The sequence below is a fragment of the Dysidea avara genome, chromosome 1, assembly GCF_963678975.1.
Source record: "Dysidea avara chromosome 1, odDysAvar1.4, whole genome shotgun sequence".
NCBI classification, from domain to species: domain Eukaryota; kingdom Metazoa; phylum Porifera; class Demospongiae; order Dictyoceratida; family Dysideidae; genus Dysidea; species Dysidea avara.
In genome coordinates, this window is record NC_089272.1 from 7,057,318 (window position 1) to 7,077,153 (window position 19,836).

The 19,836-nt window shown below is 39.7% G+C and overlaps 1 protein-coding gene across 1 annotated transcript in view; it reads left to right on the forward strand.

The window, feature by feature from the left end:
• Positions 1-7,951: 7,951 nt before the first annotated feature.
• Positions 7,952-19,836, forward strand: part of LOC136254385 (N-alpha-acetyltransferase 50-like) — a 314,728-nt gene continuing 302,843 nt past the window's right edge. The window contains exon 1 of the mRNA XM_066047083.1: positions 7,952-8,036. The gene's annotated coding sequence lies outside the window, so the exon portion shown is untranslated. The remainder of the gene's footprint in view (positions 8,037-19,836) is intronic.

Consider the following 19,836-nt stretch of genomic DNA (forward strand, 5'->3'; position numbering starts at 1 on the left):
ATAGTAGCACCCCAGCAGGGTGCAGAGTAGTCATCACACACACACACACACACACACACACACGCGCGCGCGCACGCACACACGCACACACATACCCACGCACGCACGCACACACACACACACACACACACACACACACACACACACACACACACACACACACACACACACACACACTGTACTCCTCCTCTTGTAGGTGTGTGCTATCTATCCTGTCATTCCATTACAAATTTGTTGCAGAACTTTTCCCAGCAAAATAAAGCAGAGTGGTGAAACTGTCAATTTGCTACCAACATCAAAGTCAACTTGTTAATTATATGCATTCCTTTTACCACATCAAAAATTTTTAGCATTGCAGAGTGATGCTGTACCGCCCGTTAGGGAGGCCCCTGTATGTATAGCATTATTTTAATTGTCTGTGTATGTGATGTGTTAGAAGTGATGATTCTTATAAACACACACCATCATTTTACAGGCAGTTCAGAGTGGAGTTGGGAGATATCACACCATTAGAAGTCTTATAACTGAAAATGCTCAACACTTCTCAGTCTACACCTACACATAATATAAGGTTTGTACAGTGTACCATTCATGACACTAGTGAATATGTATGTAGTGTACATATGTGTAGTTAACATGTGATTACAATGTGTACAGCATCCTGTGTATACAGTACAAATGTTTCAGTCATATATGTGCCATAGGACAGGCCATACAAGTTGGATTGAGCTGTATTTGTGGGGAACATATGGGAGAATCCTTAGGATGTCCACTTTATCCAACTGTATATGGCACCAAAAGGATAGGAAGGACTTAGCTGTATTGGTGGAACATATAGTACAGCCCTTAGGATGTCCACTCAGTCCTATAAGGGACCAAAAGGATAGGACATACAAGTAGAATTGAATTATAATAGTGGGGCATATAGGACATTTCTTAGGATGTCCATACTGTCCTACAGGCACAGTGGACATCCTACTTAGGACAATGGAAATCCGAAGGCAAACTTGTGCATGAGTGAAGGGGAGGAGGAACTTATACAATGTCCGCTACTCTGTTACGTTGTAACTGTCACACTGTTACGTACATAGGGCATGTACTTAAACAATGTCCGCTACTCTGTTATATGTTACTGTTACACTGTTACATACATACAGCGGGGATATCACTTTGTAACAGTTTAACAGTTACAATGTAACAGCATGACAGTGTAACAGTGTAACAGTCAATTTCTTAGCATCTGGCTATCCCTATGCAATAGTGTAACAGTTACAAGGTAACAACGTGACAGTGTAACAACCAGTATCTTAGTACGAATCTGGCTATTGTTACAGTGTAACAGTTACAATGTACATGTAACAGCATGACAGTGTAACACCTTAAACCTGCCGTTACAGACGAGGAGGATGTCATTGTCCTAGCAAAAAAAACATTAATGGAAGTTTAATAACAATTTCTCAGAAGAATTACTTTTGGTCCTACAATATATAATGCCATATATATTATTATAGGCACTCATAACAAAGGAACATGGGTCCAGTGCTAGGCATGACACAGAGTACTAGTAGCTATTATACTGGTTCACAGTACAAGGGGGTGTCATGTAGGAACATGCTGTAGGGAGATCTGCAATCGCAGTGAAAGTCTTGACCCGCCGAAATTTTGCTTTGACCTGTGACTAAAGCCTTTTTCAATCTTTGACTGGTGACCTAGCAACAACATTTCAGTACTATTTGTTTGTAGGTTGGAAATTTTTACCCTCGACTGTTGACTTGGCACGAATTTGATGGCCTTGACCTTTGACTTTGACTGCGGTTGCAGATCTACCTACAGTGAGTGCCTGTATGTCACTCCCTTGCAGTATACTCACAGTATGGTAGGATGTGACTACAGTAACTACTCTAGCTATTACTACACACAACTGTAGCTACTTGAACCCCAAGCCCCAAGGTAGCTAAGATATACCTGCACCCTCGCCATTTCCTCCTAGTCCATTCCATCATCTACCCGATCATTTATCATCGCTCAAACTGCTGAGTTTATCTTCTCTTAGATTATCTGCTATTCCTCCTTGCCATCAGTTTTTATGTTCTTGCAGACTTTGTGTGAAACAGACAAAAGCGAGGATGAAAGCACACACCGGGAGTGTACTTGTAGGTGCGCTGATAAAGGGAAAGGCACGCAAGACAATATTTTTGAAGGCATTTATTTTTGTTGCTCGTTGCTGCTAATATCCACCCTTCCCCATAGACCATGTGTTGATAAAATTATTGTATACCATCATTATGATAGCATGTATGTATGTGTGGAATATGTTAGCTGTGATAAGCCTAGTGTCTTTCACTGTGACAATTCTTGTAAACGCACACCATATTTGTATTTACAGGCTGTTTAGAGTAGAAGTGGGAGACATCGCACCGCGAAACTGAAAGTTGTCGCATTCTTCATAACCTATACTAACAAGGTATGAATGCTGGTTGTGACATGCTAGTAGATGATATGTAGTGTACATGTGTAGAGTCAACATGTGATAGGTAATATATCACAATGATACACACAGAGTAGCTCCATATCTTCTTGTTGTGTGACTTGTACTGTGTGTTTGTTCTGCTTACCAAATTGATGAGTAGCAAATTATCTGAGATTGAAAATTTTCGTACATTTCGTAGATCACCTTTCAGCTATGAAACTTTTCCTTTAGCCATTGCAATGATAACTGCCTAGCTACAGAAGTTTTCCTCTGCACACAAGCTTTTCAACTAATTCGAGGAAGTTTTTTTTAATTTTTCAATGAATAAGCGGCTTTGGATGAGTGATGATAATAGCTTAACATGTGCCAATTAAATTCTGTCTTCACTAGTCTATCATCAAAAACCTTTAATATGGCTAGTTGTAAGGTGTGGCCCATACTGAGGAAGTTCAGAAGACCCAACCCATTGATGGCATTAACCATATTCATAGCGTTGTCTGTAACAGCTGCCACAATGTTATCTTTGTCAATGTTCCATGTATCAAAGAATTCCTCACCAATGTTGACTGTTGTGTGAGTGACTGGACACAAGCAGTAGCTGCATTTAACATCAATTCCATGACAAGGTGAGCTCTAGTAAGTGAGCTGCAGTCCAGAGGTCAGTGGTAACACACAGAAACCTTTACCATATTCTTCACACTATCATATTCTTCACACCATCATATTCTTCATAACTGTTTTAGTAAAGTAGCCTCTACTTTAGATGGTACATGAAATTTACCACCTTCATTAATTCCAACACCTTTCCCCCTGTCTTCTCCTACCAATAGTGGTGTCATGTCTACAGCTATACAGTTACCAATAGCACTACTTACGTGCTGTTATTGCTTAAAGGGTTTATGTACAGGTAGTTGTACAGCAAGACTTCAGTTGTTGGCTGATCAGAGTTCTTTTCCTTCTTATCCGTTGCAACTGACAATGGGAACTTGTGCTTGATAGGATGTTTGTGCTTCAAATGTGTCTACTTTCTTTTGATCGGTACAGTAACTTCATTACAAGTCCAGTAAAGCTTGAAATACTGTATGCTGAGCTCTTTCCACTCTAGTCTAATATGACTATATCATTGGATATGTCATTTTTATCTACATAAGCACTGCAAACACTTAATACGACACATGTACATCAATATCACACACATGTACATCACACATCACACACATGTACATCACACTTCACACATACATATATACTGTACCTACATACAAATATACATATGAACATACATTGTATATACTGTACACACACACACACACACACACACACACACACACACACACACACACACACACACACACACACACACACACACACACACACACACACAAACACACACACACAACACACACAAAGAGTTAAAAACTATAGCCATGTCTTGTGCGTGTCCATGTCCTATTAATAAACAGTATCCACTCTTGACCCCTTGATTAATTTTCTAAAGTTCTCTTTGGCAATGGTTCTGTATACTAAGGAAGCCTTATTGCAAATGATTCCATTGTGTTTGTGAATGGATCATTTCAAGAACCATGTTGTGTGTTGTTTTACTTACTTTTAGTTAAGGCTGTATTGGTACCCCCCCGCCCCCTTAGAAGTGTACAGCGAGTCTTTCTTCTTGTACATTAAGTGATTTACTATAAGAACACACTCAGGTGCCCATGCAGCGCTAGTGTTGATATCAGCATTGTAAACTATTTCCTTTTCACACAAAGCCAAAATTTTGCAGGAGTATTATCTTTTCTTTTATTGCTTTAAACTTTAAAAATGGGTGGTGCCATATTGTCTACCCATAACTTGTAAACAACCCTCATGCTGACCAGAACATTGTTTTGTCTCTTAGCAACTATTTGTAATGTCAATGGTGTTTGCAGTAAATTCATCTCCAAGTTGTCATCTTCTCTAGTGTGATCAAGAGGGTCATTTGTAGCTGTAATGTGTCGAACAGCCTATTACTGAGTGGAGACAAAGGCAGACCTGTGTATATCATGACCTATGGATGTCTCTATACGGATGAGACTGGGAGTAGTTATGTTGACTGTTGTGTGAGTGATTGGTAAATTTCAAGCAGTAGCTACCAGTCACCATCAATGCCATATGACAGGCAAGAGCAAGGTGAGCTCTGAGCTGTGGTCCAAGGGTCAGTGGTAATACACAGAAACTGAGCTACCTTTACCATATTCTTCACACCATTATGTACAACAATGGTATAACTAAGTAGCCTCTAGATGGTACCTGATTTTGTGACCTTCATCAATTTCAATACTCCCTTGTTCTCTTCTACAATAATGGCTACATGTCTATAGCAACCAATAGTACTAGTAAGGTTTTAGTTGCTCAACAACGATTTCAGTTGGTTAGCTTTTTATCCTTTGCTGCTTGTAACAATAGGAGATTTCCACTGTTTAACTTTTTCAGTGTGGCACAGTCAATAAACTGGTTTTTTGACTGGTAGCTTGAAATGTTCCCACAATGGAATCTTTCCACTCTTGTTGTTGACAAATGTTGGACACCATTTTATTCAGTCAGCTCATGTAAATGTTTATACGCATGCTTAATCAAATGCATCAATTAATGACAGTATCTTCTGATTACTTACCTCGTTTCAACCTTAGCCCTAATCATGTGTGCCCTTGGTTAAAGTTTAACCAAGAATAGTGATAGCACGCTGACGGAACAAAGAAATGTGATGATACAATCTTCACCAATTGAGAATAACACAAATTACAGAGTTTTACGGAGAGAATCCTCAGGGCTATACACTGTTATATAGACTCTCTACACTCTTGGCTTAACTGTACTTACAATGTGATAGTGTAAAATATACTGTACATGTGTTTATGTGTAGTATTACAAAAGATGATTCCTGGATTCTGCCTGTAGTGACATTGTTGTGGGCGGAGTCTGTTGCTGAGTGGAGACAGGCAACAAGATTGTGACCTATCAGCCTACTGGAGACTGGGAGTTGGTATGCGTTTGTTTGTTTTTGTGTGCGTGTGTCTGTCTGTCTGTCTGTCTGTAGGTCTGTGTGCGTGTCAGAGGGGGTTGGAAGCATGCATGTGATCCCAATGGTTTGTATTGAAGAGCATAGTGGACTTCTTGAGTTCTGAGATACCTCCTGATTGATGAAATATGACAAGTACATGGCCATGAATAGGTAGATTTTTAAACTTATAAATCATGCAGTTATATCATTATGATAGTGTGTGTATGAGATGTGTTAGTGGTGATAGAGCTGTGTGATGATGCCTGTAAAATACATACCACACTTGTTTTGTACATGCAGACAGTCCAGAATAGAGTTGGGAGACATCACATCAAATGAAAACTCAACATTGCTGTGTTTCACATACAGTAGCCAAGGTTTGTACAGTATGTAAATAATTGTTGAAATATCTAGTGTACCCTAAATAGAATTCTAGTAATGTCCATTCATGACACTAGTAGATATGTAGTGTATACATGTGTAGAGTCAACATGTGATGATCACATGATATACATGTGTAGAGTCAACATGTGATCACATGATGTATCATACTGTACCTTTATTATCTGAATGTCAAAATGATTCTTCTATTAGAGTATTTTGTCAACAGGTGTACAAAGGACCCGGGACCAGGGCACCCACAGGTATCCAACTCTTCTTGAAATTTTATACACTTCACACTATTCTATACTTGTACTAGTTACCTCTGCAAGTAGTCTTGCATGGCCAATCTACTTTTCCTCGTGATGGTGTCTCACACGATGTTTAAACCAATTAAAAATTATAAACGTCTCTGAAAAAAGTCTAAAGATGATTGCACTTCTCAGCATTTATAGGTCACTTGCCAGTCTTGCCTGCTGCACTATGAGCATACTAGTCTACTATGTCACCTAGCTACTAATAGTAAAGTTTAGAAACATTGTACAAATGCACCCAGTTGTATGAAGTCTGGTTGTTGAGCTGCTGGACTGAAACTTGCTTAGTTAGTAATCGCTTTTCCCCCGAATATTGCACAATGTGTTTCTAAACTTTAGTAGCTGGTTGACATAATAGACTAGCATGTTCATTGTGTAGCAGGTGAATGAAGGATACTTTTTCAGAGACGCTTATTATTTCTAATTGTTTAAACATTGTGTGAGACACTGTGATGGGGAACAAGTGGATTGGCCATGCAAGACTACTTGCAGAGGTACCTAGTACAAGTATAGAATATTGTGAAGTGTATAAAATTCCGAGAAGAGTTGGATCCTCATGGGTCCCCTGGTCCCAGGTCCTTGGTCCCTTAGTCCACTGATTTTACTTACCCTGAGTAAACTGAGTTATGGTAGGGTAGGTATAAACAGTGGACCCAGGGATCCAAGGCCCATGAGGGACCCTACATTTTGTAGAAATTTTGGGGAATTTTACATACTTCACAACGTTTATACATTTTATCCTTGTACTAGATACAGTACTTTTGTAAGTCACAGTGGCTAGCATCACTCTTTCTCTGTCCTGTTATCATGACGGTTCCTTGCACAATGCCTAGAAATAGCGCCTTGTAGCTATAGGCTGCTCATTCTTCACGCCTTCAGTAACTGTAGTATTTAATCAATAATGGAGGGCTTGTTTTTAACTGGTGATTGCCTTCGTGTGCTACATGACACAAAGTATAGTTATCAAGCTGCTGGTGTACCTTGTAGTAATTGCTTCACTGAAGCCAATTTCATGTGCACTGAATTTATAACGGGTGACTTAATAGGCTAACATGCTCTTGTGCAGTACGAGTAGCCTACTGAGGCAATTTTCAGAGGTGTTTGTTATTTCTAATTGAATTAAACACTGTGTGGACAATTACAATGGACAGAAAGTGGATTGGCCATGTGAGATTAGCCACTGTGACCATATAGCAGAGGTGTCTATTAATAGTACAGAATGTATACAAACATTGCAAAATTATGTATGTATAATATTCCATGAAAAGTTGGGTCCCTGCGAGTTCTCTGGGTCCCCAGGTCCTTGGATCCCTAATCCCCAGGTCCACTGTTTATATCTACCCAGACACAGAGGTTATTTGGATGGCAAATGTCTGGTGACGACTATTATATTTGTCTCTGGAGTATTTGAACTAATGAACCTACTGTACTGTTTGATTTTATGTACAAATATAAGAACCCTCCTCCTTATTAGTTTGGATAATTGACTCTTCACTGTAAAATATTTCCATACACCTGGTAGTAGAATTAGAGCTCCCAACACCTATCATTATCATATAAGTGTTCTCTTAGTCAGTTCATAGTTCATATGTATGTTCCACACTCTCTCATCTCACATGACATGTACACACTTTGCTCACACATACACTGTGCATGGATGCATGTACACACGGACATGCACGTAAAGTTACTTGCTAACTGTTATAATAACTTGTGTGTGGTGTGCATTATATAGGAGGTTGGATATACAACTAAGAGCAGAGGAGTCAACCAACATGACTTTGTTCATAAACACAACCTAGGATACTATGACAACCTAGGATACTATCACTATGTAAGCACTTATTATGTAATTATTACACATTATTGACCACATGTTTATAGTGTGTGTACATGAAAGTTCATAACAGCTTTCATTAGATTCTCTTTCTGTTACATCTGTGTAAGGAGCCTGTATTACTTATAGAGGTTTTGTTTGATCTTTAATCAGTTTCTTTTTCTGAACTACAGTAGGTACCCGTTGCTTTAATTCAGATGAATAATTTCTTGCTTTGTGCAACAATTCAGAGCTTTCAGCAGTAGTTTTATCACTTAACCATTTACCAGTTTTATTGTTTCAAAACATGATCATAGTTTCCAGCGACAAAATGATGGATTTAATTCTTCTGTACGGAAACGATTGAGTTGTGCCTCTCACTGATTGTGTTTGTCTTTGGAACAGAATTTGTTTGTATATTTTAAATCAGGCAGATGCTCAGCAACAAAACAAGTTAGTAAAGATGAAAAGGGCACAGTAAGAATCTCTTCTTGTATATAGTCCCTTGTTGCAAATAAACAATCGTAGATTGTATCAACATGGAGCACTTTTTGCTTCAAATAAGCTGTGAAGTGTTCATATATGCCACTTTTCTCACAGTCGTACATGTGTCTGCTGAGAGCCTTACAAGTCGCTTGAACCAATCAAATAACTTCTGGCTCTGACTTGCAAGCTAAGCCACTTCTTGGTGGAGATTCATGAAAGTAAGTATTTTCCAAGTGGATAAAACACAGTCAGCCAAGCCATCTGCTGTTGGACACTGTCAAGGTAAAGCTGTTAATGTCTGTGATTTAAATTCTTTTAAGCATACTGCACTTCTGCTAGGTTCAAGTTTACATGTGAAATTCTTGATTCTTTCTGATACGTCAATTCTTTTCACTTGCTCTTTTAGCAGTTGCTAAGCGACTGTGAGGTACATCATTTTCTTTGGACTTTGCAGAAGTTTCAAATTTTTATTCCTTAATTTTGTCATCTTTGTGTTTTAACTTCTTGTGAACATTTCTTACACAAATCTTTGATTTAACATTTGCTACAACCTTGCATTGTACTTCCATGCTATCATCCTTTAGTTATGGTGCAGGTATACACTGTTTAGCAAAAAAGTCTCCTGAAATAACAGGTTGATCTGATCACCACGTTTGTTACGTGAGAGCTCTGAGCACTTCTTGCCAGAGGTGTAGCCACCGGGCCCAGGCCTGGGCAAGTGGGCATCAACAATTTGAGTCAAGTTCGAGATACTCTAATAAAGCAGTCAGATCGAGATACTGTAATAGAGCAGTCACAGTATTCAGAGAAAAGCAGTATAGCAAGCTACTTATGTAGTTATAAATAAGAAGGTATAGTTGATGGAGGGGAGATATTGTTAGTAGGTATAGTTTTACCTTTTCTTTTACTCTTCAGCTTACAGCTAGGCCCTAGCATCACCAAAAGTCTGACTACGCCCTGCTTCTCGCCAGCCTTGATACAGCTGTTGTAATACATGCAGGTGTTAATGGCATCATCATCAAGCATCAATTTCAGCAGCAATTCTATGAGAAATACAGTTAGTTTAAAAATGTGTTTAGTTAAAAGCAACTCTTAGTAATTGAAGAGATCGAGAACACTGATAACTGATGGTTAACAATGGAGATTCCAACTCACTCACGGTTTTTACAAAGATATGGCGATGAGGAAGCCATTTTCAACCAACAACACTAGTTTACAGTTCTACTGTAACAATACTACGTAATGACACAAAATGACACTAATGCTTTTGCTTTATTACTGGTCATCTGCATAGTTGTACTTAAAACTATGTAGCTCACCATAACTGGACCAAAATACCCTATACAAACACTACTTCACTATACAAAGACCTGTAAGTACTCTATATTGCGCTACATTTAGCTCACCAAAACTGATGGGAAACATGAGTTTCACCACAAACTGTGTCTAGAAATGAAATCAGAACCTCAAATTTGTCCAAAGCAATTTCAAATGGCTCTTAAAAGCATCAAAAAATTAACTTTGTCATAGTTTGTGTTTAAACCTGATAGGTACCTTGTTTACAATACAAATAATCTGTATGAAAACTTTCTACAGAGAGCATGGGTACCTAAAAGTTTAAGTTGATGTTTCTCCAGATATGCTTTGTCATGTTGCACAAAAGTTTAGTACTTCAAAACTCCTTTACTAGAGTGTACGAGAGGACCACACACACACGCACGCACTGACATACACACACACACACACTGTTGTATACTGAACACCACGTCATCCATAGAGTGTCTATGTACAGTATATTGGGACTGATTTATGACAACTGCTCTTACCCCTCACAGGTACATTAAAACTAACGGTTGAATAAATAAAAGAATTGGACATCATCTACTGGTGAGTCTTCTTATGTAAGTGTATATGATGACATCTCATCATTTAAATCATGTTGCAATGGAACTTGTTGTCTTAGTAGTCACCTGTATAGAAACACCACCTCTCTAAAAGGCCAACATTTAAATTAGTCATTTGCACAACTGCAGTACAGCACCTGTTTATTAGTACAAATCAAAAAGGTTGTGAGATACTTACTGTACATTGATAATATACGTACGTAATACTTTTGCATCTGAGTATCTTCCTTTATCATACAGTACAATAGTACTTTATAGTAGGGACCACAAAGGTTTGGGTGTGGCCCATGAAAAAACATCACCCAAAACCAGCCTCAGTTTTCCCTGACAACAATGAAGTAGTGTTGGTTTAGAGCTCAAACAAGCTTTCAGATCAACCCAAAATGCTTTCAACAAGTTGGTATGGAATTTGTACTAGTAATAGCATGGGTAGCAGTGAAATTTGGGATAAATACCACAAGTGTTGTATTGGAAATGGGGATAAATTTCACGAGGCGAAGCCGAGTGAATTTTACCATTTCTAATACAACAAGAGTGGTATTTATCCCAAATTTCACTGCTATACCCATGCTATTCCAAGTTAATACCATATACACATGCTGTGCATTAGCATTGCTATGCACGCAATTTGTCACTATGTACTAAACACGTGTCAACACTAATTGGTGCTACATTGTTAACATAAATTCTAGCCAATGAAATTGCAATTACAACTTTTTCACTGCTACCAGTGAAATACTGGATAAATTTCACTGCTACTATTGAGACTTTTTGTATGGGCAGTGAAACAGGTATGGTATTAGAAAAAAAATTAAAACCGATTTTTCTAGTGACTGACTAACTGACTGATGCCTTTAGACAAGTGTAACTCGATAACAGCTAAGGCTATACAGGCTTGATTTTTTCACTGTTCAACATCACTTCAGCCGGACACATACATTTTGGCATACCGCAAGACGTACAACGCATTCTTCATGGACTTACCAGTGTCCTCCTTTGTGTCCCATTCATCTTTGCTGACAGCGAAAGGTGTCGATTTGGTAGTAGTACGTGATGGCTTCCCTTTGTAATAGAAATCGTCCATATTTTTCATAATGGCTACTTTGATTACAGAGGTGCTTTTCGAACATTTCTTGATTCGTAATGGGTTGAACATAGCTGACAATGAAGCGTAATGGATACAGAGTGTACTTTTCAGACGATAATTGATAGCTGAGACGTGCAACGCCATTTCTTTCTCTTGATGTGGTATGTGTGAGTTCACCAGTCATAATTTTATTTTACGAAAAGTTAACAAACAAGTACACATAAATGTGGAATTTTTCAACTAGAGTAGGGACCATAGCACGTCAATAAAAAAAGTAATGAAACAAGTTGGAGTAGTGCATAATATTAAATCACAGTGAAACAATAAGAAGTGTTATATCCCTACTGTGCATTTCCATTATGGCATCTTGAGCACAGTAGGGATATAACACTTCTTATTGTTTTACTGTGATTTAATATCATGCACTACTCCAACTTGTTTCAGTACTTTTATCAATGTGCTATGATCCCTTGTGTACTTGTACTGGTAAATATGTCAGGCAGACTCAATATAGTACTTATTCAGATATTCAGTTCTGTCACTAAAATGGTACAGTATGTATATTGAAGGGAAATTCCTATCATATATCCGTAGCCATTCAGTGTGTTCATGGTGAATACTAATATATTTTTATGTACTGTACTAAATGTGTGTGTGTGTGTAGTGTGTGCTACCACTAAGTCACAGTTGCTGTTGCACTGCTCCCTTGAGCAAGAAACTTTCTAACCTTACTCCAGTCTACATGTAGCTGTAAATGAAAACCTTGGTGTTAGTTTATGAAGCAGCTTACGTACCCTGCTGTGTCACCAATGTGGGCTCCTGTTGTTACTTATTATAGCTCTGGTCATAGAATAATGGGAATCATAGCGGAGAGATAAGAGTAAGAAGTTGGGTGTATGGGCAGCTTGCAGAGCAACAACATACCACTTCGTGCCAATAATTCTTGTTAGTACATGATACCACAAACCAGTTAAGCCTGTTTAGGGAGTGGTCTTGAGGCTGTGACACTTACTGTACAGTAACCACAGACCTCAGCTGGTATGTGTCGAGCCTCCAGTTAAACCTGTTTAACCTGCGTTTAAACCTGACTTAACTGGTGAAGCAATATGCCAACAGTATCTCACACAATGGTCAGTGGTGAAATCTGATCAAATTGGCAAGATTAATGCCTGTTTCCTTTCTAGTTTGACAGTTGGGATGTAGTTTATGTTTCTCACCACCATTGTTTACATAGTTAACATAAAGGTATTTGTTGCTAGGTGATAAAATAACAGGTAGGGATTTGCAACTCGCAAATTGACGGAAGGCGAGTATGAATGTCTCTACAGTAAGGTGAAGTACAACTTCCAGGTGGATGGCTCTTGTTGTAGCGCACGTAAATACCTAAACAAATATACACTTTACTCTCTCCATTCTCAGTCTGTCCATATAGAACACCAGTAAAGTCAACCCCAGTTATGGTGAATGGGGCTACGTCTCTCAGATGGTCCTTGGGCAATGGTGCGTGTCTGGAGCAGGATACGATCTTTCATGGTGGCGTTTATAGGTTATGCAGCAATGAAGGAGTCTTTTAATGTACTGCCAACCTGAAGGCACCCAGTATTGCTGCCTCAAAGCTGTAAGAGTGCTGTTCACGCCTCCATGAAAGAGAGAGATATGGAGTGAGCAAATGAGCAATTTGGTAAAGCCATATTTCTGAGGAAGGAGGTATTGGAATCTTGTAGTATCACTTAATAGGGCATTGTGGTTGCACCCATCACATCTAAGAAATCCATCACTATCAAGAAAAAGTTGTAGCTGCCTTACTAAAGTTGAGGTCTTCTTCCTAGTGCCTTGTTGTGACTTGAGGGTTGAAATCTCACTGGAGAAGGCCTGCTCTTGGGAAATCTCAATCCACTTTAGTCTTACAGCATTCAACTCAGTGGCGGTAGTTGGCCAGTCATCCTTGCATCTTGAGATCGTTTGAGGTTGTCAATGAAGCACTGAACATAGGCTGTCACTGCCAGTAAACGTTCAAGGGAACTGTAGTTGTCTGATGTAATGATCTAGTGTTGCTGTTGTCAGCTGGTGGTGAAATCACAAACTCTTATGCTGTCAGTGCTGCTACATAGAGTAGAAAGACTGATTGTGGGTCCCATGATGGCTACTTCCTTTCATCAAGTAACCAGTTTTGTCTGCGCCACCACAATGAAGGGTATGAAACTGCTCAAAGGTGAGTCCTTTAGTGAGGAGGTCCGCTGCATTCTCACTGGATGGACCATCCTGCCAGGTGATATTTGGAATTGACTGGTTTATCTCTTCCACTCGATGTTTGATAAACTGAGGTAACACCTTTGTGCTCTGGATCCAACACAACACTATTTGATTATCAGTCCACATATAAACAGTAGCCTTCAGTTGAAGAGAGTTAATAGCGAATCTTGCAAGCTTTACTGCAGTGACGGCGGCCATCAGTTTGAGCTTAGGGAGAGTGGTCTACTTCAGTGATGCAACACGTCCTTTTACTACTAAAAAACTGGAAGGCTACTGCACCATATGCCTTGGTGCTAGCATCTGCAAGACATGTAACTGCAATGAGGTGTGTGTTGAAGTGTTGTCTGGAAAAAATTGGTCTACTTATTGAGATCTCAGTTGACTTATAAATGTCTCCTAGTACGTATGGCTGCCCATTCCTCCAGGATGTCTTGGTCTAGTGGTTCATCCCACATAATACGTCACTGCCACAGCTCCTGTATAAGTAGTTTGGCACAAACTAATACAGGGATCAAATAGCTTAGAAGAGTCCTGGAGTACCTCTTGCTTAGTGGTCAGTGGAGTGGTGATGTGGTTAAGCCCCTTCAAGGATAGGGATAACTTATCAAGTGAAGTGTCCCATTTGTAGCCCCAGGACGTTGGTCAATGTGTTCTTGTCTGCAGTGCCATCCCTGTGTGCAGTGTCCATTTGCTGTCTACTGTTGGATGCCCGGGCTCTCAGGTTAAAGTTTGCTGCTGAGAGAATGGTTGGCTGTAAAACTGTAAGGGTTTTTCTTCTGGATTAAATCCTGTAACAATATTATCTACATACAGGTTAGACCGTATGTTGTGAGACACAGTGGTATTATACTGTTACAGTAGCAAATGATGGTTCAAAGTAGCAAACAACATGAAGGGAGAGCTAACAAACCAAACAGCACTGTGAAAAATCTGTATGTGTCAAACTTACTGCTGGGGTCAGACGCATCAGAAAGCTATTAAAAATCGTGATCCTTGGCATGAAGAGCAATGTGAAAGAAGGCCTTCTCAATGTCCATTGAAACTCCATACACCCCTGTACTTGTGAGGGTGGAAGCAAAGGATGATTGATACTAGATCAATGAGAAAAGGGAGGACCAGTTAGGAGGCAGTCATTGAGGCTTGGTTGGTTCACAGATCTACGGCAACTACAGTCATATGCAATACGGATCAGTGTAGTGCTAGAGTCTTTCCTCATCGGGTGGTGTGGGCAGCACTGTTCCCATCAGGTATTACTTGTTCTATGAACCCACGACTGACTTGTTCCTTCAGTATGTTATCATAGGTCTGTAGCATGCCAGGCATCTGTGCTAGTCTATGTACTAATGATTGGGTCCTTCCCTGGCATACAGTATAGTTGTCAGGAAGAGGTGGGCGATCATCCTTCCAGGGAAACATAGCACTGTAGGATCCATCATCTTGCCTGGTTATGTGAGTACTAGAATACTGCTCCAGGAAGGTCTTGTCTGAGGAGTAAGTCATGACCCCGGCTTCCTCTACTGCCCAAAACCTTTGTAAATCTTGTTCGTCAGAGTCATGGTTTACAGCCACACTCAGCAAGCTTGAGACGATGTTGCAGGACTGTAGTACTGGTAGTGGCCTCAATAACACATACCCCAATCTTGAACTGACAGCTGTAGAACCATCACTTCTAACAATGTGGTCTCCAATAAAGTGCCAATAGAAATCAGCCCCAAGGAGTAGTGAGATCTCCAAAATTTCTGAACTAGAGACAGGGTGGGCTAATGGAAGTCCTTTCAAATGTGGTATGTTAGAAATTGTAGTCCTCACTGTGTTGTTGAGTGGGGCAGCAATTGTCCGGACAACAAGTGTCGAAATTGGGATCAAGTCACCTCTAGATGTCTTGAGATTAATAATCACATTATGCAAACATTTGAGGAGCGGTTGTGCTGAGCCAAAGGAAGCCAAGTTAATGCGTCTGGATCAGTGAGAGACCTGTCACCACTTCTAACATGTATGCAAGCTTCTCAGTAAGGAATGATTGCTGGGATCCTTCATCAAAATAGTGTGTGAGTTTCTGCCTGTATCTTGCCATTTACAACAGTTGCAATTGCAGTGTTCAATAAACAGACAGTGTTTCTCGTCAGTTGTGATGGGACAAAGCTTGTGAGAGAAGCAGTAGCTGTTGCTGGGTTGAGCATTGGCTGAGTAGTATTCTCGCTAGTGGGAATAGAGTTGGTGGGGGCAGAACTAGCAGGTGGGGACTAGTGGGTGTAGAGTTACATATACTTGTATGATGTTTGCCACCTATTCTTGGATGCATATTCGGAAACACAATGATGTGCAAGATAGTTATAACAAAATTTCTCCTGTTTCGTAATCGCAGTGTGTGACTGTTGGTCCTTGTGTACTTCACAATTGTTTGAACTGTAGTTTCCCTTACAGTATGTGCACACTGGCTACTTACTTGTATGGTCTCGTGGTTTGTGGCTAGACTTCTTGCCTGCTGATTTAAAGAATGAGGCTGTTGGTAACCTTACTTGAATTCCAGAATTGGATGTCTGTTGACCCGCTTCAAAGATACAAATCTCCCTTAGTAAGGCTGTCTGAAGTTGCTCGACTGTCCACTCGCTACTGTCCCATGCTCTGGCCATGTTCTTCTTCATCTTTTCTGGCAGTTTCCCCAGCATTATTGGCACCAACAGTGTTTTGAGATACTCAGATGACTTGCCCAATAACTAAACAATGGATGTGACTCTCGATTGTATCATGAAAGGATAGTAGACTTGTCAACTTATTAACAGGTTTGGGCACGTCTAGTAGAGCTTGAATGTGTGTACTAATCAATTTGTGTGGCTGGCCATAACAATCTTTCAGAAGGTCAACAAAATATTGATAATTGGAATTGGTTAGTGGCAGTCCTGTTATGACTAGGCTAGGGCTGCCTTACTTTCCAACTGTGTTCTTAGATAATTGAGTTTCTGCACCACAGACAAGTTTGGATTCAAGTCAATGGCAGACTCAAAACAGTCCCAAAATGACTGCCAGTTCAGAGGGTCACCACTGTACTTAGAAACTTCCAGCTTAGGTAGTCTTGTGATGTATTGGGATGCTGGATGACTATCGCTTGGTTCCTGACGAGCAGGTTCAACTGTGTTGGTTGGTGGACTCACTTGAGTTGTCTTTGAGGTCTGGGAAGGAGAGTGGGAATCTGAAGAAGGCAATGTTGATGGCGTATGTACTGTGTTGGTTGGTTGGGGTAAGGTGGTGAGTTTGTGGTTAATCAATACCATCTTCGAGGACAAGGTTGACTGCATGTCTTCTGATTCCACTATCATTCATGTTCATCCTCTATAGTGTCTAGGATATAAATATCTGATAGTTCTGTAGCCTTGTGTTCAAGCTGCTTAAAATTGTCTTCTAATTGAGCTCTATCCTCTGTCTCTGGTATCATATCACGTGGGTACTTCTCAAATATAGACTCTATACTGTCGAAGAGCTTGGCAATGTGTGCCTTGTGAGTTGTGACCACCACATGAGCAGCATAGTTTCTTGAGAGCATCCATGATAGTGACTAGTAACAGTTCTGAGTAGCGTACAAACAAGCTGTAACAGAGAATAGCAACAACAACAAATCAATGGGGAAACCTCGCTTGCCTTCCGGGGTACCGTTAGTAGACTCCTAGTATGTCACAGTACAACATATTTTCAGTGACTGGTTACTGATTAACAAAGCAAAGTGACAGGTAGTGGTGAAGTGAGGTCCTGGTCACAGCACCAGCAATCTAGGGTGCTCTGATAGTACAATAAGGTAGTCTTGTCTTGCCCTGATGTCGATGGATTCTGTCACTACACTACTTACTAGCGTGCACACTATATACGCACACATATATTACAGCATATTCCAAATATAGTAATGTATAATGTGTGACTATGTGATAGTATTGTATTTGCCAAGAATTTGTTGTGTACGTGTGTGTGTACATTTGTGATGCTCTTTCTTTGTACTATCCATGTACTTGCTTCCATCTGATCATGCCTGGACCATTATGATAATATGTGTATATCTCTATGTGATACTGTATGTTAACAGTGATGAGGTAATGATGATTCTTGTAAACACACACCACACGGGTGTATCCATTCACTGGACTGGATTACTGGACTGGACTACTGGATTCAATTTTGTTTTTTGTTTTCTTACGTTTTATCGCCAAACTTAATTAAAAAGTGTCTTAGAAACTGACCACGAGACAGGGGTTACTATTCAGTGGACTGGACTACTGGACTGGAACACTGTACTGACATATTTTTGGTTTTTGCACATTCTGTGGTTGGATTCACAGAGTCTTGCTAGTAAGTACCCTTAGGGCACCTGCAGCCCACTTCTAAATACTGAAGACAAACAATGGAATGTGCGAAAACTGTCTTTTAATAATTTTGCTACTGTTCATTATGCCACTTTACAACACTTATTCCTTACCCTGGTGTGTAGTAATTGAATGGGACAGCATTAGTTAACCAGCAATCGACTAGCCAGTAGACAATATCTTATATCTCTGGAGCAAGCTTGAGGAGCAAGCTAGTCTTGCCAGCGTGGCCAGACCTCTAGACTTGCCTCTAGTTCAGTGCAGGGGCTTACCTATTAGAGATTTTTCAGTATGGGCGCCTATAATCTTTAATTGATAAGTCCCTGCACTGAAACAAAAGTCTGACAGAGAGACTAGCTTGCAGCTGCTCTTCAAGCTTTCTCTAAGGATATAACTCAACGGATATTGTCTACTGGCTAGTTGATTGCTGGTTAACTATTGCTGTCACAATCAATTCCCTGCACTGCCTGCAGCATTACTACACACCAGGGTAAGGAATAAGCATTGTATAGTGGTATAATGAACAGTAGCAAATTATTAAGAGACAGTTTTCGCATATTCCACTGTTCATCTTTAGCGTTTAGAAGTGGGCTTCAGGTTCCCTAAGGGTGCTTACTAGCAAGATTCCATAAACCCAACCATAGAATGTGCAAAAACCAAAAATATGTCAGTCCAGTCCAGTCCAGTGTTCCAGTCCAGTAGTCCTGTCCACTGAATAGTGACGCCCCCACTAGACATAAAACTTGTACATTGATCACAAAAACTGCACTAAAACCTTAGTGCAGTTCATTATCAAAAACAATTTGCCTACTGCTAGCAATGTTTCAAGCACTGTTAACACTGTTAATGCATCTCTGTTTTCTCTAGCCTTCTTTTGTAAAATAGCACACCATATATACGTTTTACACCATGCAATTACATTATGAAATCACCTATAGCCTGCACATTCACTCTAGCTTTGCCGGCTCTTTGGTTTATAATGTTTGTAAATAGCAACTAGTATGCAGTGTTACATTTAGCTTTCTAATGTGCATACTTTCAAACAGGAAGGTAAGGTTACACATATTTTTTTAAAAAATACAGTGAGTGTAACAAGAGTTCAAATCAAAGTTATACCATTAAATAGCCCACCAAAACCATAACATTTTTTCAAACATACTTAATATAACATGTTTAAACAGACATCTTACAGACCTTCAGCATGGCACAATTGTGCTGTAAATCCTTAAAAATACATTTTAAAAGATAGATTTTTTTCTTTACTATGACAAGACATGGAGAGCCCTAGCCCCATGTGTGGTATGTAATCACTTTTAGTGGTTGAAAAAAGGTGTTTGTAGTCAAAAATATGTTTGAGCAAATGTTATGTGAGTCCAGTAGTCCAGTCCAGTAATCCATTCCAGTAATCCAGTCCAGTAGTCCAGTCCAGTGAATGGATACACTCAAACACACACCATATGTGACCGGATCTGCAAAAACCCAACAAAATCGTGTATTTTTTGAATTCCTATTCATTAAAAATTTATAATCTACTTAGCCAAGTGTACCCTCTGGCAAAGTTTCAACCTCATATGCCAATAACTTTTGGAGTTGCAGCCCTACAAAGTAGCAACAACAGAAAATTCGATTTGTACAGCAAGTATAGGGAAAATAAATTACAAGTACTTACAAAAACAGTTGTAACTTACCAACAGATTGAGGTACAGAGCTGAAAGATTCACCATCATGTTTGCTATGAA